Here is a 24,670-nt window from a genome sequence, read left to right as displayed (position 1 = left end):
GCGCCAGCCTAAGCTCGGTACTTAGGGCATCCTCTACTCGGGAGTGTTCCATTTCCGCGAGCGTTAGGCTGAATGACACCTTCTCCACCTCAACCTTCATAGTGCTATTTTCAGTCTTGAGGTGGTAGAGGTCGTCTTGGAGCCTCCTGGTGGAGCTCTCCACAGCCCTTGTTATGATTGATGGGATATCCTCTGCTATGGTTTTGAGTTTGGCGGTCAGAGGTTCCCACATCCTTGTAACTTCAAGGGAAAGGTTTGAAGCTTGGAGAGGCTCCAGGGGGGCTTGTTGAGGGTTCTCGCCGCCACCTTCCTTAGCAGGATCTTCAATGTTTGCTTCCTGGCGTGGCGACGCAACCGGGGATTCGGTAATTAGAATTGGAGAGGTGTGAGCAACCTCATCCCCGGTTGGAACGTTCTCTGCAGCGGAAGCGTTTGAAGGGGGGCCCCCTCTAGCTGAGATGTGAGGCGTAGAGGCACTTGGGGGGTCCTCCAGAAAGTTTGGCTCTTGAGCCTCAGCTGCTGGTGGCGCAGTGGCCAGCAGAGTTGCTTGGACTGGTGGTGAAGGGGCTGGTGGTGTTGGCGATGAGGGAGGAGGAGCAGGTGTTGATGGTGGTGTTGAAGCTGGAAGAGGGGGTGGGGCAGGTGGTGAAGGTGGTGCCACCCTTTTCCTCTTTGTAACGAGGCCATCCTCAGTGACCTCGTCGTCCTCTTCCTCCTCCTCTTGGACGACTTGGGGGGCTTTTCGTTTTGGCCTCTTAAGGACCAGTTTCTTTCGCTGGGTGGGTTCCTTGGGCGGTGATCGCCCATGAACGATAGCCTTCTCGATCGCCGAGTTGGGAACCGTCTGAGAACCGGTCGCCAACCCATGGTTTCGGGCGAGCGCCTTCAAGTCGGCGAGCATGTTTTTACCCAGCATATTATCTGCATGAAACGAAAATGCATGGGTTAGCTCAGAGAAGAAAAAGATAAGTGCATGAGGCAATGAAACAGCAAAACAGGTATATGCAGAAAAGGCAAAACCAAATTCTTGCGCGTATCGCACAAGACGCCCAGAAACAGTGTCAGAAGCAATATCAAAACAAGAGTGTAGCGCCCTAACCTATTTGGAATTCTAGCTGGTCCTCGAAGAATTCGAAGGAGATCAGGGTGGGGGTCAGGAATGTTATGTTGGCATCCGACACCCTCTTCCAGAATAGGCAGAGGTCTCGGTCCAAAGCTCCCATGCTGTCAGGACTTCTAGGCCTCCTGAAGCAGCTCTTGGACTCCTTTTTCCCCTTGTCCACCCAGTACAAGGGGAAACCGTCGAGGAGGGAAGTGTCTTTATCGTTTGCGCGAACCTGGATGAACTTCCCCTTCCAATCTTTGTATGATTGCTGGAAGATGGTAAAAATGGATCTCCCAGCAATGGCATTCAGGCTGACCCACAGGCGGTCTCCTGGGTGCTTGGCCTCAAAAAGAAATAGAAATACGTCCACCGACGCAGGCAGCCCCAGGTGGTCGCACGTTATTTGAAAGGCTCGAACAAACGCCCAGCTGTTGGGGTGAAGCTGGGCGGCAGCAATGTTGAGCTCGGTCAAGAGTTCCCTCTCGAATCGGGTGAGGGGAAATCTGAGTTTGACTTTCTTGAAGAAAGTTGTGTAAACGAAGCAAAAGGGCCCGTCGGCGCTCACTTTGTCATCAGCGCACACTGGCAAAGCGGCGGGGCAAGGCAGCACCATCATCCTCTCGTCGTGCTCCTTGTGAAACGATTGATAGGCCTCGTCCCCCTTTGTCAACCGCAGAACTGCTCCCGCAGTGTTCACCGACGAGGTCTCCTTTAGAAGGGTTGGGGTGGCCCAAGGATATAGTAGCTTGAAGTCTGGCAGAGGCACCGGGGCTCCTCCAGCGTTTGGTGGAGTCGCCTGGGCCAGGGCAGTTTGGGAAGATGCAGGCCTCTCAGCCTGCGAAGAGGAAGCGCCACGAACTTGGGTTGGGTTGTGCGCTTGTGAAGAAGGGTTTCGTGCTGATGGAGGGGGGTTCGGGGTGATCTTTGTGCGAGTCATGATAGCAACTGCAAAGGTAGAAGAAAGGAAAAACAATCAGGGGGTTACAGAGGCTGACTCAGTCATGGAAGGAAGGTGAAACGACGAACGAATGTGAGTTCGTTGCGACGATCGACAAAGCCCTAAGTTACGCAGAAGAGAAATGGAGAAACGACCCACAGCGTATGCACCAGGCAGTTACAGGATGATGCAAATCGGTGAAAATGCAAGAAAACCCAGCAGATGAAGGAAAGTAATTACCTTTCAGTGATCAGGAAGACGAGGAAGGAAGATGGTGATCTGGAACTTTGAAGAGCGTCGAGAGTTTCGCAGAGGGAAGTTAGAGTGTTTTGCAAGCAAGAAGAGAGTGATGGAACAGTGGAACGTAATGGGTTTAAGGGTTTTCGAAATGTTTTTGGGAAGCGCTAACGGCAGATGAAGATAGCCGTTGATGAAAGCCACGTGTCGAACGATGCGCGAAGGGTTTGGTGGAGCGTCAGAGCAGCAGAAAGTACTATCGCTTGGAATTCTGCGTCAGTGCCACGTAGACCGGTGTTAACGAAGGCTCTTTCAGTCTTTTCGCTAGACAAGTCTTCACTTAAGACTGGGGGGCTTGTGTACCGCCCTGGTGGTCGGGTATGATGACGTGGCACCTTGCTACAGTGTAGGCGTGTTGGCAAGGCGCCAGGTTGGCAGTTAAGAAGGAAGTCGGGAGGCACGTGTAGTCGCCGATTGTTAAGTTGGCGTGTTCCGACTTCCAGTTTACCAGAATAGGTGATCGCCAGGTTGAGGATGGAGTCGCCAGATGCAGACTCAGGCGACCAAGCAGTCGGAGATCGCCAGAACAAGCACATTGCCGAAGATGAAGGAGAAGCAGACTATGAAGGCGGCCGGCGAGACCACAGGGAAGGTGTATGAAGGCCCTAACTCGCCAGTTTCAGTAAAGATTGCACTCTTAAGTTTGCTATGCACTGGGCAGTACCATGCATACGTAACTTAGCCAAAATGAGAGCAGAAGCGGCGCCAAGTCAGGGAGCCTCCAGATGATGGCACGTGTACAGTTGGATACGAGCCACGTGTCCAAGTCTGTAACTGCCAGGAGAGAGAAAATCACCAGGTATATAAGAGCTCTTAACGGACTTTCTGAGGTACGCACGTTCGGTTCATACACTTTACGCTTGCGAGAGACAGAGCTGTTGTGAGAGAGAGTTTTTGCACGGTTCTAGTTCTTAGTATTTGGTGATACCGTCACTGACTTGAGCGTCGGAGTGCGATCGGCCGCAGCGGCGCCGTGTCGTTTCTTTGCAGGTTCTTGAAGTAGATCCAGAGGAGGAACGAAGGTGATAAGCGGTGCGCACGTCGATCCTTTGACGAGGCATTCTCCAGCGCTCCGGTCAACAGGCAGGATCAGACTTTTTTACCGAAACTTGTACTAAAATAATATAACTAAATACTATATTTAGGAACTTAATAAAATTATTTAATTTTCGAGCTTAATTTTTAAAAATTATATGATTTTTAAAATAAAAATGGATCACGTTATATTTGAAATTTATTTGAAGCCTAGAATAATTAAACATTATTGTAATTATGGTTTCATTGGTATATTGTATCTATTTTAAGAAACATATAATTAAGATAGAATCATAAAGAAACTTTGAAATATTTGTATTATAATCTGCTCACATAATTTAAGTAAAAAGTTGATCGAGAACAAGAAATCGAGAAAAAAAATTGATTAATATTTGTTTTGCTTCATGCAATGATTGAAGGATTAATGTTTTGGAGCAGCTTCGGTGGCAGTCCAGGACTATTTGGTCAGAATAATTTTGGACTTGCGTAAGTTACAATTAGTTTAAGTCTTGCATTTAGTTCAAGTTCTTTAGGTGATCAACGGGATGTGACTTTTGAGTTTTGACATATGAAGCACCAACAAAATTAATATCACAAATATTGATGTGTCATGGATTCATAAAATTCTTAAATTGATCCTGCCTGTTGACCAGAACGTTGGAACTTGCCTCGTCAAACTTGGATCGACGTGTGCACCGCTTCAACCTCCGTCCTTCGTCACGATCCACCTCAAGAACCTGCAAAAGAACAGAGCGACGCCGCTGCGGCCGATCGCACTCCAACGCCCAAGTCAGTGACTGAACCACCAAATACTTCAAGAGTAACACTCAAGAACTCTCAAGGAACCGTGAACCAGTTCTCTCTCACAGTATACTCAAGAACTCGCAAGCGTAAAGAAGACAATCTGAAGGTGCGTACCTCAGAAGTTCGTTGGGAAACCCTTATATACCTGGTCACTTTCTCTCTCCTAGCAGTTACGCACCTGGACACGTGGCTCGCATCCAGTCGTACACGTGCCATCATCTGGAGCCTCCTTGACTTGGGCGCTGCTTCTGACTCTCTTTTGGCTAAGTTACTTATGCATGGTGCAGCCCAGTGCATAGCTAACTTGGAGCGCGATCTCTACTGGGATTGGCGAGTTAGGGTGCCTTCGTACACCTTCCCTGTGGTCTCGCCGGCCGCCTTCATAATCTGCACCACCTTCATCTTCGGCGATGTGCTTGCTCCGGCGATCTCTAATCACTTGGTCGCCTGAGTTTACATCTGGCGACTTCATCTTTAACCCGGTGACCGCCGGTTCTGGTATGTTGGAGATCGGAGCACGCCAACTTAATAACTGGCGACTTCACGAGCCCCCCGACCTCCTTCCCTTTTGCCAACCTGGCGTCTCGTCAACACGCCTATACTGTAGCTTGATGCCACGTCATCACTTCCGACTACCAGGGCGGTACACAAGCCCCCCAGTCTTAAGCGAAGACTTGTCCAGCGAAAAGACTAAAGGAGTCACGTCAATACCGATCTACGTGGCACTGGCGCAGAATTTCAAGCGGTTGTACTTTCTGCTTCTCTGACGCTCCACCAAACACCCCTCCCATCGTTCGACACGTGGCTTCATCAACGGTTACCTTCAGTTAACGTTTGCACTTCCCAAACCCATTTCGAAAAAACCCTTAAACCCATTTCGCTCCACTGTTCCATCACTTTCTTCGTATTCTCAGACACTCCAACTCTCTTCTGCAAAAAGCTCTCAACGTTCTTCAACCTCCTGAATCACCAACCTCCTCCATCACTCTTCCGATCATAAAAAGGTACTTCCTTTCCTTCTTCTATTAGTTTTTCCTGCATTTTGACCGATTCGCATCATCCTTTAACTGTCTGGTGCATACGTTGTGGGTTGTTTTTGCTATTTCTCCTTCTTCGTAACTTAGGGCTTCGTCTTTGTTACAACGAACCTTCGTTCGTTTTTTCACCCTTCGTTCATGATCGAGTCAGCCTCTGCGAGTCCTGATCACCTTTTCTTTTCTTCTTCCTTTGCAGCTTCCGCAATGACTCGCTCAAAGATCACCCCAAATCCTCCTCCTTCGTCACGAAACCCCTCCTCACAAGCACACAACCCACCGCGAGCACGTGGTGCTTCTTCTTCTCAGGCTGAGAGGCCTGCACCCTCCCGCCCCAACTTGGCTCAGGCCACTCCACCCGTCGCCGGAGGAGCCTCCGTGCCTTCTCCAGATTTCAAAAAGCTGTACCTATGGGCCACCCCGACTTTGTTGAAGGAAACATCTTCTGTAAACTCTGCTGGGGCAGTTCTGCGATTGAAGAAGGGGGACGAGCCTCACCTATCGTTCCACAAGGAGCACGACGAGAAGATGATGGTGCTGCCTTGCTCTCCCGACATGCCGGTGTGCGTTGATGATAAGGGGAACACCGGCGGGTTGTTCTGCCTCATATACACCACTCTGTTCAAGAAGGTGAAACTTAGGTTTCCCTTCACTCGCTTTGAAAGGGAGCTTCTCACCGAGCTCGACATCGCCGCCGCCCAGCTCCATCCCAACAGCTGGGCGTTCGTACGGGCCTTCCAGATAATGTGCGACCACTTGGGGCTGCCAGCGTCAGTGGACGTCTTCCTCTTTCTTTTTGAAGCCAAGCACCCAGGAGACCGCCTGTGGGTGAGCTTGAACGGGATTGCTGGGAGGTCGATCCTCTCTATCTTCCAGCAATCCTACAAAGACTGGAAGGGCAAGTTCGTCCAGGTGCGCCCCAATGAAAAGGACGCTTCTCTGCTCGACGGTTTCCCCTTGTATTGGGTAAACAAGGGGAACAAAGAGTCCAAAAGTAGCTTCAGGAGGCCAAGGAGTCCTGATAGCATGGGTGCCTTGGACAGGGACCTATGCTTCTTCTGGAAGAGTGTGGCAGATGCCAACATCACCTTCCTCACCACCACGCTCATCTGCTTCGAGTTCTTCGAAGATCAACTCGAAATTCGCATAGGTTAGAACTCACCTCACCGTTTAAGTTATTACCTTGACATTATCTCTGTTAACTGTTTCTGGGCGTCTTGTGCGTTGTGTGCAAGACTTTGGTTTTATTTCCTGCACCATTTATCTGCTTTTGCTGCATACTGCCTTATGCATTTATTTCCCTCTCTGAGCTAACCCATGCATTTTTGCTTTATGCAGATCGTATGTTGGGCCAGGGCAAACTTGCTCAGCTTAGGGCGCTCACCCGATCCCATGGGTTGGCATCAGGTTCCCAAACCGTGCCAAACTCTGTGGTGGAGATCGCCGCCGCACAGGGCAGATCGCCGCCGCACAGGGCAGATCGCCACCCAAAGGCCCAACTCCTCCCGATGTCCAACCCGCCAACCAACGCAAAAAGCTTATCCTCAGGAAACCAAAGAGGAAAGCCCCCCAAGTAGTCCACGAGGAAGAAGAAGAGGATGATGATGAGGCGACGGAAGATGGCCTTGTCACCAAGAGGAAGAGGGTGGCGCCTTCTTCACCACCTGCTCCACCCCCTCTCCCAACATCAACACCGTCATCTACACCTGCTCCACCTCCAACATTGCTTCCTCCACCAGCTCCTGCCTCGCCAGTCCAAGCGGTTCCATTGGCGTCTGCGCCTCCTGTGGCTGAGGGCGCCGAAGCCAACTTCTTGGAGAACCCCCCGAGCGCCTCCACGCCTTACATATCAGCTGGAGGGGGTCCTCCTTCAAACGCCTCCACCGCAAACGCTGCACCAATCGGGGATGAAGGTGCCCACCACTCTCCAATTCTTATTACTGAATCCCCGACATCGCCACCACGCCAAGAAGCACCCGCGGAGCAACCAACTCAAGAAGGTAGTGGCGAAAACCAACAACAAGCCCACCCGGTGCCTCCACAAGCGAACCTCTCTCTTGAGGTCAAGAGGATGTGGGAGCCTTTCTCAGCGAAACTAAAGATGATGGCGGAGGATTTCCCCGCCATTATATCTAAAGCTGTGGAGAGCTCCACCAGGAAGCTCCAGGATGACCTCTTCGCCCTTCGAACTGAGAATAACACTATAAGGATTGAGGCGGAGAAGCTATCCTGCAATCTGACACTCGCCGAGATTGAACACTCCCGAGTAGAAGATGCAATGAGCACCGAGCTCCGGGTGGCGCGCAAGGAGGCCACCGATCTTCGCCATAAGGTACAGCTCTTGGCTCAAGAGAAGATTGAGCTGGAGAGCAAGCTAGTGCCTTATCGCGTCAAAGTGGCTGACCTGGAGGCCTTGATCAAAGCTGATGCCGCCAAGGTGAAGAAGCTCGAACAAAGGTCAGCCGATCGGGAGGTCTTCCTGGGGACGGTGGAAAAGGAAAGAGACGACACCATGGCTAAGCTTGCCGAAGCCAACGAAGAAAAAGGGAAGATCGCCGCTGAACTGGGCCAGGTGCAGGCAGAATCCAAGAAGGTTGCTAAAGACCTTCTCCAAGCTCAGGAAACCATCGAAGAACTCAAGAAGCAAGCTGAAGAGCTGGAGCAGCAGAATGAGGGGCTGAAGAAACAGATTGAAGAACTTAAGAAACAGATCGAAGAACTTAATCTGAGTTCTGCCCAGATTCTTGCTGCTGGATTCGAGGCCGCACGGGAACAGTTCGCCTGCTTGTACCCCGACCTAGATCTCAGCATGGTGTCTCTCAACAACGAGGTGGTGGATGGGAAGGTTGTTGCTGCTAAAGACTGATCGATTCCCTCCATCCACTACCTTTATGCTTTCTCCTTTCATATGATTGTAATAAACTTTCTATTTTTCTGTACATGTGCCCTGAACTGATATTTACCTTATGACAAACTGATGATCATTTAATGATAAGGTCTTTGTATTCCCTCTTGCGACTCCTTTGTCTGCTTTATCTCTTCTTGTACAATTTGCTTCAAGAAACTAACTTAGCAATTTCGTGAGCGCGATTATATACTTAACTGCTTCGAACCTCTGACCTTCGAATAATAATCACTTTAACAACTTGTAATCTCAAGGCAATGAACCTTAGTGTAAAATCACTCTTCAAACAACGAACTTTAACTCAACTAATGGCTTAAGACACCGCTAACCCGACCTGCCTCATCAAAACGGGTCTTTACCTTTCTTGCCACTGCTTGAACTTTTCCTGGTCGCCAAAGACTCTTGGCGATATCAGCTTCTTTCTGGCTTCATACCTTGGCCATTGTTCCTTTATCTGGGGGTAGAGGCGCCTTTCGGATCCTTCTCTACCTCCTTGAGCTTCAGAACAAGAGACCGGGTGGCTAGGCGCTCTCTTCGAACCTACCTTAGCCACCCTCCAAACTTCTTCCACCCTTTACACCATACCTGAACTCGTTCGAGACGAGAAGGATTTTATCTTGCCTGAACTCGCTCATAGGCGAGAAGGTCTTTAAATCGTGCCTCTACATTGCCCCAGGGGTTACATCTCCTCCCCCCAGAAACACTGAGGACTTTTGATGGTGCCTCTACATTGCCCCAGGGGTTACATCTTCTCGCCCCCAGAAGCACTGAGGACTTTTCACTGGTGCCTCTACATTGCCCCAGGGGTTACATCTTATCGCCCCCAGAAGCACTGAGGACTTTTCACTCTTCCTCGCCTGCACTCGCTCGACGGCGATGAGGTCTTTATCTCGCCTCAGAACGCGCGAGGGCGTTGAGGTCTTTTAACTAGTGCCTCCGATCGCCAAAAGACGATGAGGACTTTAACTTTAACTGATGCCTCCGATCGCCGAAAGATGATGAGGACTTAAAAACTTTTTAGAAAGCATGCAACATATCTTTAACTTGCCTTAAATCACATATAAGTGACAAGGTCTTTCTTCAAACTTTCGGAAAACAACAAGCATGCAATCTAAAACAACTTAAACTTCGAAAACTCTTCTTTATTGGGTGGCCTCGTTCAAAACCCTCCTTAGGGAAAAAAGAGTGCCCCCTTCAAACTGCTTTAACAGAGACATTGTAATATAACTTCGTGTTTGTCTTTACTTACAAAGTTCTTAACTGTAATATAACTTGAGGGGCGTGGCGTTCCAAGTGCGAGGAATCGCCCCTCTTTCCAACGTCTCTAAGCGGTAGGCGCCGTTCCCGAGCGCCTCGATTATTCTGAACGGTCCCGTCCACTTGGGCGAAAGTTTATTCTCCATCTCGTACTGGTGGGCTTTCCTCATCACCAGGTCGCCTTCTCTAAACTGTCTCGGCATCACCTTCGAGTTATATCTTCGTTCAATCCTTCTCTTCACCGCCTCAGCTTTCAATCTCGCCTCTTCCCTGACCTCATCCAGTAGATCCAGGTTCAACCTTCTCTCCTCGTTCGAGTCTTCCTCCACGAAGTTCTGGAATCTCGGCGAGCTCTCCTGGATCTCCACTGGAACCATTGCGTCGCACCCATAGACCAAGCTGAATGGGGTCTCGTGGGTTCCTGACTGCTTGGTGGTGTGGTACGCCCAAACTATGCGGGGTACCTCCTCAGCCCAGCTTCCTTTGGCTTTCTCCAGCCTTCTCTTCAAACCTCTTAGCAACACCCGATTAGCTGACTCTACCTGGCCATTTGTCTGAGGGTGCTCGACGGATGCAAACACTTGCTGAATTCCCACCCCTTCGCACAGCTTCTTCAACAGGTGGCTTGCAAACTGAGTCCCATTGTCCGACACCAGGCGCTTGGGCACACCAAACCGGCACACAATGTTCTTCCACACGAAACCTTCGATCTTGTGCGCGGTGATCTGGGCCACTGGTTCTGCTTCGATCCACTTGGTGAAATACTCAATCGCCGCCACCAAGTACTTCATCTGCCTGATCGCCAGCGGGAATGGTCCCAGGATGTCGATTCCCCAAGTATGAAACGGCCAAGGGCTGTAAATCGACTTCAACTCCTCGGGAGGCGCCTTGTGCCAATCGGCGTGTTGTTGGCATTGTTTGCAACATTGTGCATACCTCTTGCAGTCTTCTCTCATCGTTGGCCAGTAGTAACCTGCAAGGAGAGTCCTTGTGGCCAGAGCTCGACCCCCGACGTGGCTTCCGCATATCCCTTCATGGAGCTCTGCCATAATCCTCTTGCATTTCTCGCCATGCACACATTCCAGGAGTGGGTGAGTGAACCCAAACCTGTACAACTCGCCATCAATCATTGTGTACTTGCTAGAATTTTTCTTTATCTTCCTAGCCTCTGTCGGATCCAGCGGGAGAAGGCCATCTGCCAGGCACCGCTTGTACTGTGTTATCCAGGTGTCTGCCTCATGGGTAGCGCAGACCTGCGTCATGTTCACCTTCTCTCCTCGACATGCTCTAATTCTCGGCGATCTCAATGTTTCTTGCGTCAAAGACCTGTGACTTCTTGCCGCTTTTTCCGTCGACCTGCTTATCTGAAGAACCAGGAGATCTGCTACAAATGCTCTCGATGTCTTCAGAGTTTCTTGAATCACCGTCCTCTGCCTACCCCCTTTGCCTGAACTGGCGAGCTTAGCCAGCAAGTCAGCTCGGGCATTCTGCTCTCTGGGCATATGCACCACTTCAAAGGAGGCAAAGGAACTCTTCAATTCCTGCACATACTCCAGGTAAGTCGCCATTTGTGGATCTTTAGCCTGGAACTCGCCTGTTACTTGCCCCGTGACTAGCAGCGAGTCACTCTTAGCCATCAACACCCTCGCTCCCATCTCTTTTGCCAGCAAGATCCCGGCGATCAGCGCCTCATATTCTGCTTAATTGTTGCTGGCTTTGAAGGCAAACCTCAAAGATTGTTCGATCAGCACTCCGTTGGGTCCCTCCAAGATGACTCCAGCACCGCTATCCTGCTGGTTAGACGATCCATCCACTGAAAGTACCCAACGGAAGTCGTCCCCTTCAACTCGTGTCGCCTCAGATGAGAGCTCGACCACGAAATCTGCGAAGATTTGCCCCTTGATCGGGCCTCGGGGCTCATACTTAATATCAAACTCTGACAGCTCTACTGCCAACTTCACCATCCTTCCCGCAACGTCGGGCTTCTTCAAGACCTTCTGGATGGGCAGGTCAGTCATCACCAGTATTGTGAAGCTATGGAAATAGTGGCGCAATCTCCTCGCCGAAAATACCACAGCCAGCGCAGCCTTCTCCAGGGCCTGATATCTCGTTTCTGGGCCTTGCAGCACCTTACTAACAAAATAAATAGGCTTTTGAGCCTGATCTTGGTCCTGGGCGAGCACCGCACTTACCGTCCTCTCAGTTACCGCAAAATACAACCTGAGAGGGGTTCCCACCAGCGGTTTGCACAAAACCGGCGGGCTCGCCAGATACTCCTTCAGCTTGACGAAGGCTTCCTCACACTCCTTCGTCCAGGCAAACTTGTTATTTCTCCTTAAGCACTGAAAATATGGGTGGCCCTTCTCTCCGCTAGCTGACACGAAGCGGGACAGGGCGGCCATCCGACCTGTGAGCTGTTGTACTTCCTTCACGGTGGCCGGGCTCCTTATCGCCAAGATGGCGGCGCACTTATCCGGGTTGGCCTCTATTCCTCTTTCAGTTAAGAGGAAACCCAAAAACTTTCCAGCCTCCACGCCGAAGATGCATTTCTCTGGATTCAGCTTCAACTTGAACTTGGCGATCGTCGTGAACAATTCCTCCAAGTCTGCAACGTGCTTGCTTTTTTCTAGCGAGGTCACGACCATGTCATCGACGTACGCTTGCACATTCCTTCCCAGCATCGGTGCAAGTACTCGATCCATCAACCTCTGGTACGTGGCCTCCACGTTCTTCAGCCCAAACGGCATCACCTTGTAGCAGTAGCACGATCTCTCGGTCATGAAGGCAGTCTTCTCTTCATCCATGGGATGCATCTTGATCTGGTTATACCCCGAGAAGGCATCCAGGAACCTCAACAACTTACACCCTGCAGCACTATCCACCAGGGCGTCTATGCTTGGTAAAGGATATGAATCCTTTGGGCAGGCCTTATTCAGATCAGTGAAGTCGATGCACATGCGCCATTTCCCATTACTCTTCTTCACCAGCACGACATTTGCCATCCATTCAGGGTACTGGACTTCCCTGATGTGGCCTGCAGCGAGGAGTTTCTGTGTTTCGTCCCTAATCGCCTGCCTCTTCTCCTCGTTGAACTTTCTTCTCCTTTGTCGCACTGGTCTCACCAAGTTGTCCATCGCCAGATGATGGCACAAGAAGTCGGGATCGATCCCGGGCATGTCCGAAGCGGACCATGCAAACGCATCCAGATGCCGTTCTATCACCTTTGCGATCTGGTCCTGGAGCTCAACCTCCAAGGATCTTCCCAGCTTGAAGATCTTTCCCCCGATCTCTCTCTCGACCCACTGCTCGACGGGTTTTGGCCTGGTCTCTCTGGCGATCACCGCCCTGGCGATTCCCAGCTCTCTCGCTTCCTCAGGGCGATCCCTCGCCTCTTCTTCCTCCAGACCGGCGTTCCCGTCCCCCAGCTCAGCATCCACCATCTCCACGTCTCTTCCGGCGGTCTCTTCTACTACCGTCGATCTGGGCTTCACACCAGGAGGCGGGGTGGTTGTCACGTAACTCACCAATCTCTTATTTTTCAGGCTATTCTCATAGCACTTCTTTGCTTCTTTCTGATCGGATTTGATGGTGATCACCACCCCCTCCATAGATGGCAACTTCACCTTCATGTGCCGAGTCGACGGTATAGCGCCTATCCGATTGAGCGTGGGCCTTCCCAACAGAATATTGTAAGCTGAAGGAGCGTTCACGACGAGGTATTTGATTTTCTCCGTTCTCAAACCCGCCTCATCTGTAAACGTAGTCCTCAACTCTATGTACCCCCTGACCTCCACCTGGTCACCAGCGAAACCATACAAACACCCTCCATAGGGCCTCAGCTGGTCAAGGGGTAGCTCCAATTGCGTGAAAGTCGGCCAGAACATCACGTCTGCCGAGCTTCCTTGGTCCACCAGAACCCTGTGGACCTTTCTTCCTGCTGTGATCAGCGAGATGACTATGGGATCGTTGTCATGAGGTACAACGTCCCGAAGATCTTGCTTGGTGAACGTAATGTCCACTTCCGGCGAGTGGTCTTCAAACATATCCACCGTCATCACAGACCTTGCATACCTCTTCCTCTGTGATGCGGTGCATCCACCACCTGAGAAACCCCCTGCAATGGTGTGGATTTCCCCGTGCGTAGGCATCTCGTGCTGCTGAGCCTCTCCACCTGCTGGTTGGGAGCTCGACGCGCCCCCCGTCCTTCTATCCAGCAAATAGTCATTTAGGAACCCGCTCTTAACCAGATCGTCGAGCTGGTATCCTAAAGCCAAGCACGAATCCACGGTGTGGCCAAAGCCCTGGTGAAACTCACACGAGGCGTTTGGCTTTGGTCCCAGCACCTTGTCGCCCACCTTCTCGGGCGCTTTCAACCTAGCGGATATATATGGGGAATGGCGATCAGGTCCGCCAATCCCATGACAAACTTGTGCTTAGGCGGGCGATTATATTCCCGGCGTGCTGGTTACGGGCGTCCTTGGCCCCTGCCCTTGTTCTTCCTTGGATCATAAGGATGGCGAGTCCTCTGATCCCTTCTGGCCGCTGCTGTCTCCAGCACCCTCTGTGGCTGGATCCGGGTCTGGGCGCGTGGCCTAGCGGGAGCCACGCTTCCTCTCTTCTCGGCGACTTCACTCTTGTCGGCGATGTGGGCCACCGCAAGTCGCCTAACCTCAGCGAACGTGGCGGGGTGAGCCCTGATCAATGCCTCGCAGAATGGTCCCGGCAGCACGCCCTTCTTAAATGCGTAGACCAGCATTTCCTCATCTTTGGCCGACGATCTGACCATCTGCGCCCGAAAGCGATTCAAGTAGTCCCTGAGGGACTCTCCCTGATATTGCCTTATATCAAACAAATCGTAAGACACCCTGGGCGGTGCCTTATTCACGATGTACTGCTCGACGAAAATCTTCGAGAACTGTTGGAAGTTGGTTATGTGACCTGTAGGCAGGCTCACAAACCATTCCAGCGCCGTTCCCTGGAGTGTGCTCACGAACATCTTGCAGTACACGACGTCCGATCCTCCTGACAGCATCATCTGCGTATGGAACGTGGTGAGATGAGCCTCAGGATCCTCCACGCCGGTAAAAACAGCCTTGACAGGTACCACACTCGCAGGAATAGGCGTGTCAGTAATCGCCTGAGCGAAAGGCATGGGGAAAACACGAGGCGGCGTTGACGGCGCGACCTCTTCACCAATAGGACGCCCTTGCTGCTCCTGAAGAGCTTGACGCAGCTCTTAAGTCACTTTACTAAGCTCATCATTCCTGGCCCGAGAGGCGACCAGGTCCTCATGCATTCTCGCCTGTTCTATGCGCGAGGCTTCCACAGTTGCCTGCAACGAACGCATAATCTCTACCATCTGCGCCATGGTCATGGTGCCGGCGCCTTCAGTAGCAACAGGCGCAACTGGACTTGAACGGTTGCTTCTCATTTTTCTCATGAAACTTGACGAATCACAGAGTGTAATGAACAACACTTCCTTCAGCGACGATCGATTCAACGATCAATCGGTCAAAACTGCGCGAAACTCCGCAAGAAAACTCAAGAACACAGCGAACCTCCACAGAAACCTGCAACTCCACCAGAAACCACCGCTTCTCCCACAACAAACCAAACGAGCCAAAGAACTCAAATCTCGCCGGACAAATCTCGCGTAAGCAGCAGAAAACTTCACTTCTCCGAACAAAAACCCAAACGAACGGTGGAAAACGCGAAATCACCGAACAAAACCTAGATGAACAGCGAACAGTGGTTGCACCAGCACACAACCACACAGAAAACCCCGAAAACCTCCAACAAACTCACGCTGTGGATGGGAACAGGTTTTACACGGGCCCCACGGTGGGCGCCTGATGATCCTGCCTGTTGACCAGAACGTTGGAACTTGCCTCGTCAAACTTGGATCGACGTGTGCACCGCTTCAACCTCCGTCCTTCGTCACGATCCACCTCAAGAACCTGCAAAAGAATAGAGCGGCGCCGCTGTGGCCGATCGCACTCCAACGCCCAAGTCAGTGACTGAACCACCAAATACTTCAAGAGTAACACTCAAGAACTCTCAAGGAACCGTGAACCAGTTCTCTCTCACAGTATACTCAAGAACTCGCAAGCGTAAAGAAGACAATCTGAACGTGCGTACCTCAGAAGTTTGTTGGGAAACCCTTATATACCTGGTCACTTTCTCTCTCCTGGCAGTTACACACCTGGACACGTGGCTCGCATCCAGTCGTACACGTGCCATCATCTGGAGCCTCCTTGACTTGGGAGCTGCTTCTGACTCTCTTTTGGCTAAGTTACTTATGCATGGTGCTGCCCAGTGCATAGCTAACTTGGAGCGCGATCTCTACTGGGATTGGCGAGTTAGGGTGCCTTCGTACACCTTCCCTGTGGTCTCGCCGGCCGCCTTCATAATCTGCACCACCTTCATCTTCGGCGATGTGCTTGCTCCGGCGATCTCTAATCACTTGGTCGCCTGAGTTTACATCTGGCGACTTCATCTTTAACCCAGTGACCGCCGGTTCTGGTATGCTGGAGATCGGAGCACGCCAACTTAATAACTGGCGACTTCACGAGCCCCCCGACCTCCTTCCCTTCTGCCAACCTGGCGTCTCGTCAACACGCCTATACTGTAGCTTGATGCCACGTCATCACTTCCGACTACCAGGGCGGGACATAAATATACATGATATATATGACTTAAATATGGGGACTTGAATTTAAGAAAGACATGCTTTGCATAAATCATCCTCCATTTCATTCTATTTGTCCATTTAATAAGATTTTCTAACACATTCTAAGAAAAATAATAAATTAGGTACTATCTGAATTTGAAGTTCAGAAAGACGAAGAGTATAATTATTTTAAATTACTTATTAATTCTTTATATTAAAATTAATTATTTTAAAATATAAAATCATAAAGTGGAGTCCTTCTCCAAACTTGAACAGAAATTCCAAACTTATTAAAAATTATTAGTTTCATAAGAAACTTAATTTATCATCTTTTAAATCAGATTTTTTGAAGAATAAAATATGAGAAGTATTATTTTAATGACCTTAAAGAATAAGAAGATTGTTTTCATAATAAATATAATTCAATTCTCATTTTGCAAAGATGAACTATAAATAGGGAAAAGGTTTTATTTGTATATGACTTAACTCTTCTCTTGTTTCACATATTTCGTTTTTTTTTAATTTTTAATAAGGTTTTGAGGTTAGGTCTTTTTAGTTGTTCCTCTTTTCTTTTAAATCTAATTTTTTTATTTAATAAATTTATATGTGTTTTTGTTACCTTTTATAGAAGATATTGAAGATTCTCTTAATAGATTTAATTCTCTGGTTCTAAGAGGTTTTATAAATTCAAAACATATATCTTTTCTTAAAGTTTGAATTATTAACCCTATTCTCGTCAGTTGACTTTGATGAGAAGTTCCACCTCCGAGTTGTCTCCTTTGGAATCTGTTGTACGTCTTCTTGTTGCACTGAAACGTGACTCGATTGAAACAGGGGGAGCTCTACCTGTTGATCACACTCCAACGATCAAGTCAGTGAGAGCTTACTAAAATCAAATTAGTATTCAGTTTCAGTCTTCGAAACAACGTACCTTTACCGGAGGACTCAAGCCCCTTTTATAACTACTCTTGTAACAAGTTTCTCTCATAAGAATCTTATCTCTACTGAAGCATAAAATAATTACAGAAAAATCACCTTCTAACGGGGCACCACATCTGGCACTAACAGCAGGAAAATATTTTGTCTTACATGGGCACACTTACTTACGGTGTTTCTCTTATTTAACAACTTTATCTTTTCACTCAACAACTATATGCATGTATTTACGTACCTTAACAACCACGCACACTTATTTGTTAGGTTAAAAAACATATTTTGATAATAGTCTTATTTTAATATATAACAAATATATTATTTTAATTAGTCTCTAACGATCTTACCAACATAACTGGGTCAAACTCGTGACCCACCCTTTGAGCCCAACAACCGAGCTGACCTACCCATGCACGTGCACCGAGCATCCGAGCACTTTGTCCAGTACACAAGCCCCCTAGGCTCGAACTGAGCTTGGTTGAGCGAAGAGGCTTTTCGAGTGCTCTGGTGGTTGACATGGCAGTTTCTCAGTGGGTTAGGTGTGGCACAGTGCACGGAGCGTTTCTGAGGTGACGTCTCATCATACTCAATCTCAAGCGTACACGTGGCACTTTCATCAATGGCGGGAAACTGTTGCCGCTTAGCATTCCTTCAATCGCATAAACCAATGCTCGAAACGTATTTAACCTTCAGGTTTCATTTCTAAAACCTCCAAAACCCTTGTGCTCTTCTTAGCTTCCTCTGCAGGCTCCCTCGCGCACTCGAACCTTCCATCGTCTTCGATCGCTTACTGCAACAAGTACTTCCTCTATACCATTATCCATTATCATTCATTCAATCGTATTGATTATACTGCCTGAGCTCATCATCATCCATCATTCATATTGCTTGATTTGAGGATTTCTCTGTTTTATTATTTTCTGTCGATGTTTGTTGATGATTGCATTGCATGAATTTGAACTACTTGGTTTGAACTGTGTTTGTATCTGTTTATGCTTGTGTTTTAGATATACCTCTGCAATGGATTACAAAACTCTATATCCTTGGGCACCCCAAAACCCCTTAGAAGAAACCTAAGATTATACCTCTCATGAACATATTGTAACCCTTAGGAAAAGCAAATGTCATTTTGGTAAAGATGACGTTAGATTAAAAATAGTTCCTTGTAGGGTGCATAAGCCAGTTTGTTGCGATGAATTCTCGAACCTAAAGGGTCCTTTCTGTTTCTTTTATGCCACTATTTTAAAAAAAAATCCTTTTATGACTTCCCCTCACCATTTTCAATTCTTTGCTCCCAGCTCGGCATTTCGCCAACAGTGGAGGTCTTCCTTTACTTCTTTGAGGCCAAACGCCTAGGCCGCCAACTTTGGGTCTCTTTCAATGGTGTATCTGAAAGAGCCTTACTCACACTCTTTCAATATTCTTTCAAAAACTTTAAGGGCAAATTTCTTAAATTTCGTTGTAACAAGAGGAATCCAACCCTTCTGGACAAGTTCCCCTTGTATTGGAACGAAAAACCACGTTTCCAAGGTGCTCGGCACTTGGAAGATCTAGCGCCTCCAGACCAAGAAGTTTGCAAGTTTCTCACCAACCTTAAGGTGGTCTTTTTTGTATATTGAATTTTGATGTAATTCTTTTTTTTTCACTCTTTTATAACACCTCAAACTACTTAAATCCAGAATTTCATAAATTTCTAGGAATCACAGAAATTTTGATAAACCAAACAATCAGCACGTTTATAAGAAAAACATAGGAACCTATACTGGAATGAAAAACAAAATGGAGAAACTTCAAAAGACACAATAGAATTGATGTTTAAGAACTTCTATAGATCTAATACACAAGCATGAACTCAAAACTAAAAGGAAAATGCACCAAAGGATCAAGAAAAACAGAAACCAAAATTTGTACTCAAATAAAAGCAATCAACCAAAGATAGCAAGAAAAGTACTACAAGGAATTGATGACATTATAGGAAAAAACATGACTAGACAAAACAAGTAGGGATTCAAAAATTAAAATGACTCAAGCACAATGAATTGTACCAATTAAAACAGCAAGAAATACTAAAAAAACACAAAAAGCATAATCACGAACACAAAACAGAATCAAAGTGTCCAGTAACTCAAAAAAAATTTGCACACAACCATAGCTCTAGATACCACATGATATGAGTTGGGTTGACACTTAACAAGATACACAACAATTAAAGAAGGCTTAAGGTCATCTCAATGGAGGATAATGCCATCCAAGAGAGAAGCCAAACTCATTGACCAATGAGTGTCATGTCCTTTTCACAAACACTTGGCGGAATTGAAAGGAAAGCAAGAACAAATCAATAACACAAATAGAAACACAATTGAAATATGTAATTAACTAAAACTGGACAGAATTGAAAGAGGAAACATATCTACCGATTAAAATCATCCAAAGAACACAATGAACTGATTAGAAACTCAAGAACAGCACAAGAACCAAACTAAACGATAAAAATTGATGAACAAGACATAAAAGCTGAAACTACCGAATGAAAACAGCAAAGGAGATGAAAAGGAATGGAACTTAGATGGTTGAAGTCCAGCTGGAATGGATTAGGAGAATGATCACGCCACTTGGTGATGGAGTCCCAAGATGAGTGAAGGAAGCCGCCACTTGAAGCTCTCCAAAAGCTCACAAGATGAGACTGCTAAGGAGATCAAAATCTCACAAAAGGCTATCTCAAAATGAGTAGAGTTTCTCTATATCAATTATCCAAATCTAAATTTTACAAGAGCCCACACCTCTATTTATAGTGTGAGGGTGCTGAAAAATAGGTGGAAAAATTCAAATGAAACTCATTTGAAATTCCCACCAAAAACAAGTCACATGGGAGGTGTGACCTTTTTCTGCTATGACACCTCCTAAAAACTACACCTAAACCTACTCTCCTAAGTCACATGGACAATGTGACTTTATTTTACATATTCACACTCCTTTAGTTAATATCCACACCACCTACAACTATACAAGATTAATTCAAATGATGCTCTTTTATTTAATGCTTGGCCTTGCCCCTCATGGGATGGACTTGGGCTTCTTGGGCTTGGGCCTTCTTGGGCTTCGGCTTTGGGCTTGGGCCTCATCTTTTGAAAAGACTAATAAGAAGAACTTTAAATGATTTGGCCCTTGTCCATTCTTCCTATTAACAACATCTTTTTTATTCTCATCACATACTGCCTTCCTTCTAGCCAAAGAGTTCTCTCCCAAAGTCTTAAAGGCTTACACTGGTACTCCCCATTCCCTGCCCCTTATGAGAAACCTTCATATATGTGTTAACCATTTGCTTGCTTTTCTTTGCAGAGAGGATGCTGTCAAAATTCACCAAGAAAGATCTGGAAGAGATGGCCAAGAGGATGAAGGCAGCTGCCAACGTGCCCAAGGAATCCTTAAAATTGAAAGCCCCTTCCCAGAAACCACCTTAGGGATGGTCTTCACCAGGAAGAGGAAAACACTTGCCGCCCCTATTGAGCACTCTTACTTGGTTGGGCGCGCTCCCTCACACTATGTTGTTCCTTCTGGAGGCCAGATCCCACCTCGAGACATGGTGGTCATACAAGAAGGCGAGGCAGAAAGCTCAAAGAAGCCAAACTTATGGGACCCCAACTTGGATGCCCCTTCCTACCTTAAGGAGACCCTCCTGCCCAACAAGAAGAAGGATCGAATCATGGCCCACGATGAAGGTTTCATGATTCGTGAGCCTATAAGGAAGTTTGGACAAGCCCTTGCTACCAGCTGCTTAGCCGATTCGAAGATAAAAGAGAGGGTAGCAGTAGAAAACTTAAGAGCTCAAGAGACTGCCAAGCTGCGTAAAGAGGTGGAAGAGTAGTAAGAGGAACTTCAGCACTCCAAGTCTTCCCATCAAGAAACTGAACAACTCTTTGCAAAGTTAGTTCCATCAAGAGTAGGGAATGAAGAGTACCGGTATAAAATTTTAGAGCCCCTAGGGTGAACTCTCTGTTCAAGATAGATGAAGCTTCTTCTCAGCAAGTCTTAGTGTGTGTTTGATGCAGAAAAGTGTATTATTTACTTTGAAGTTTGTGGTGAAGTTATTAGTGGTCGTAGTAGGTTAGAGTGAGTTTAAGGTGACCTTTTGCTTCGTGACCTACTTCATATCCTTAATCAAGGTGGTAAGATCAAGCACAAAAAGTTTTTCAAAACTCTTTTCTCAACTACCTTAAGTTTTCTCAAAATCAGGTTATTGGATAAAAATAAATCTGTTGATTTGTAAAAAAATAGATTTATTTCTAAACTGGTTAATGTTTTTCAAAATTCTGTTAGGGCACCAAACAGTTTGTTGCAGCCCTTTATTTCTTTTAAGATGAGCTGGAAGTGGTTTTAAAATCATCTTGTGTATTTCAAAAAAAACAATACATTTATTTTAACTTCAACCTGTTCTTTTTATAACAACTTCCAACTGTATTTTGAAAAATTGTTATAAATTGGTGTCTATATAAAGAGAGGCACATCTCGTATGAAATATGACTGAGTGATCACGTTTTTGAACACAGATCAAAGAGTTTTCATTTAGAGACAAAAGCTTTGAATATTTTCTTGAAAGGTTCTCTTAAAGAAATTCAAGTGTGCTTGTTCATTGTGTGCCTTGGTCAAGGGTTGAGGTTTTGTCATTGTTGAACTGTAGAAAAGTACTGTTGTTTTAGGTTTCTTGCATCTTCTTTTCAAGTGCTTTCTTTCCTTATTCATTCTTGTGTAAAGGTGGTTATATAGACACTTCTTGATAGGGTTTCTTGGAGTGTTCATACTGTTGAAATACAGTTTTTCAACTTTGTGTATGTTTTGTTATTGAAGGGTTCAAGAACCACTAGGTTTTGTAATTTGTTTTGAATTGTTTAGTGTATTTCACCTTGGTGTGAGGTGAGACTGGATGTAGCTCTTGATAAATGAACCAGTATAAACTATTTGTTGATCTTTCTTCTCATTCCCAACACTCGTTTTCTGCATAATTTGATAATCTGCCAGAAAATAAATTTGTTGAATCAAAATTAAATTTGTTCTTTCTGGGCTTGTTCATATTGTTCTTCAAAGATCCTGAATAAGTTCTTGGTTGTTTGCAAATATCTGAATCTGTGTGTTGGTTGTTTAAAGAGAGTAATAAATCTTTAAACTAACTCTTTTCAAGATTCATATTCTCTTCAAGATTACTTGTTAAAGATTCAAAGTTTAATTTCGGGGTGTAAATTTTGCTGCAATAAAAGTGCCTACACTGTTATGGAAAAACTATCTTTTAATCTTAAGCTAATCAGATTAAGGTTCTGGATTTGAAAAAGTAATCAGAAAATAAATCGATTCTTTTTAAAATCAATCTGTTCTTTTTCTCAGGATTACTGGAAAACAGTTTATGTTTGTGAAAATTTTTAAAAGCTCAATTCAACCCCCCCCCCCCCCCCCCCCCTCTCTTGAACTTAGACTCTAATAGACCCAACAATTGGTATCAAGAGCTAGGACTTGTATTTTACTCAAGTTTTGTGCATTATGTCTGAGTTTAAAATGCCTTTTGTTGAGGGTGCGACTATCAATAGACCTCCTATGTTTGGTGGATTGAAGAGGCACCTTCTAGATTTTTCCTAAAACTAATGCCTATAGGTGCTATACAAAAGAGGTGTCTTTAAGGTTTCCCTCTTTAGCACATCCTGAAGCTATTCTATATTATTTACAAATTTATACAAAAGAAACTATAAAGAGAGATATTAATTGGAGCTCATTCTTGAATGCTTGTAGTCTTCTTTTGGCTTTAGGCTTGGTCCTCTCTTTATTTAATTCTTCTTTAACTTTTTAGAAGACTAGAAGGAAGAACTTTAAATGTTTGGGTGGATGGCCTCTTCCTCCATCAGTAAAATCCTCTCTTACTTGATCTCTATCAGTAGCCGAGCTCAATCTATGAAAGTACATGATGCTGCGACAGATAAGAGATCACCAGCCCGACATCCACCCTACGAACCGAAAAAGCACCAGACTAGGGCGAGAACGAAGGGAGACCTGCCTTGTCGACACAAGTTCAAAATGAGCCAAAAGGAGATCGCCATCCCCGACGTGGCTGACAAGTTAAAGTTCCCCATAAAGAGTAACAAGAATTTGGGGCCAAGTAAGGGCACCTGATGCGAGTTCCACAAGGCCTTTGGGCACGGTGTGTGGAACTACTGCATAGCGTTGCGATACCAATTGGCTGATCTGGTGAAGGATGGTTTCCTGGAGTATCTGGAGGAAAATCAAGAAGGCCCGATGGCGATGACACCAATAGAGGATCAGGAACACGAGGTGCCAGTCCACGGCGAGGTCAACACGATCTCTGTGAGGGTTTTCAGGGCGAGGATGCACCACCTCCCAGCGAAAGAAGTATGCTAGAGAAGTGATGGCAATAGAGGCGCAGTAGCCTGACCAATCGCCCGAGCCCGACCTTTACTTCACTAAGGCTGATTTGTAGGATGTGGCCCCACATGATAATAACCAGTGGTAATCTCGGTGGTCACAGTAGGGAAAAGGGTACACAGAGTCCTCATCGACCAAGGGAGCTCGGCCGATGTAATGTTTTGGTCAACCTTCAACAAATTGCAATTGTTGCCCGACCAGCTGAGACCATACCACGACTATTTGTACGATTTCGTTGGAAACCAGGTAGAAGTAAGGGGCACGTGGAGCCAAGGACGACCTTCACAGACGATACCACATCTCGAATCGTTAATATCAGATACCTCGTCGTTAACGCTCTGTCAGCTTACAACTGGAAAGTCCAATTTTGAAGATGTTCTAGCATCTCAAAAATATGGTTTTGGAAAAGCAGGTTTGGGTTTTTATCCTCAAAGGAAAGAAAATAAAATTACAAAAGCTTTTTCAAGTGTATCAGAAAAACAATCGGTTAAAAAATTGTTTCAACCGGTTGTTACGTGCTTTTATTGCATGAAGAAAGACCATTCTGTCAAGCACTACAGGTTTTGTAAATCTCTTGTATCCAAGGGCATCTTTAAGTGGATTCCTAGATGCATTATTGGGTCAAAAGATAAATTTAACACTGAAGGTCCCAATTTCTTCAAGGGATCAAATCTTGTAATTTGACAAAGTTCTGTTTTGCAGATTTCTGACTTTTCTGGAAAGATTCAGCAAAGACTGGTTTTCTGTACATGCCAACATGCCAAAATCTAGTGTTGGTTTCTTGAACTTTCTGTAATTAGAAAATCTGAAATCTGAGAATAAAATTCTTATTCCTTGTTGAGAACAATTATTGCTTAAATTCAATCCAGTGTTATACTCTATGTCTCAATATGTAATTACTGTGTGCTCCATCTATTCCTAATACTTTTGATATCTTATTAACATGTAATGATTGTATGTAGCATATGAAATTGAATTTTTTTTTTTCAAAACAAAAATTGAACTGATTGTTTCTTCGAAACAATTATTTTCGATCTGACAAACTTTGAGCAAATCTGTTTTTAAATTTTCAATTCTGGTTTGTGATTCTGTTTAACCCAGTGATATGTATGGTCAAAATTGTATTAATTGAATATTTGAATACAGCTTAACTCTGTGGCATCTGCTATTAATAGATATGATTCCTTCAAATCTTGAAAATCAAAAACTGCTTTTAATGCTTAATCAAAATCATATGTGAATCTGTACCTTTTTTATTTGACTGACTATG

The sequence above is a fragment of the Phaseolus vulgaris genome, chromosome 5 (assembly GCF_000499845.2).
Source record: "Phaseolus vulgaris cultivar G19833 chromosome 5, P. vulgaris v2.0, whole genome shotgun sequence".
NCBI lineage: Eukaryota > Viridiplantae > Streptophyta > Magnoliopsida > Fabales > Fabaceae > Phaseolus > Phaseolus vulgaris.
This window is presented reverse-complemented; position numbering follows the sequence as displayed.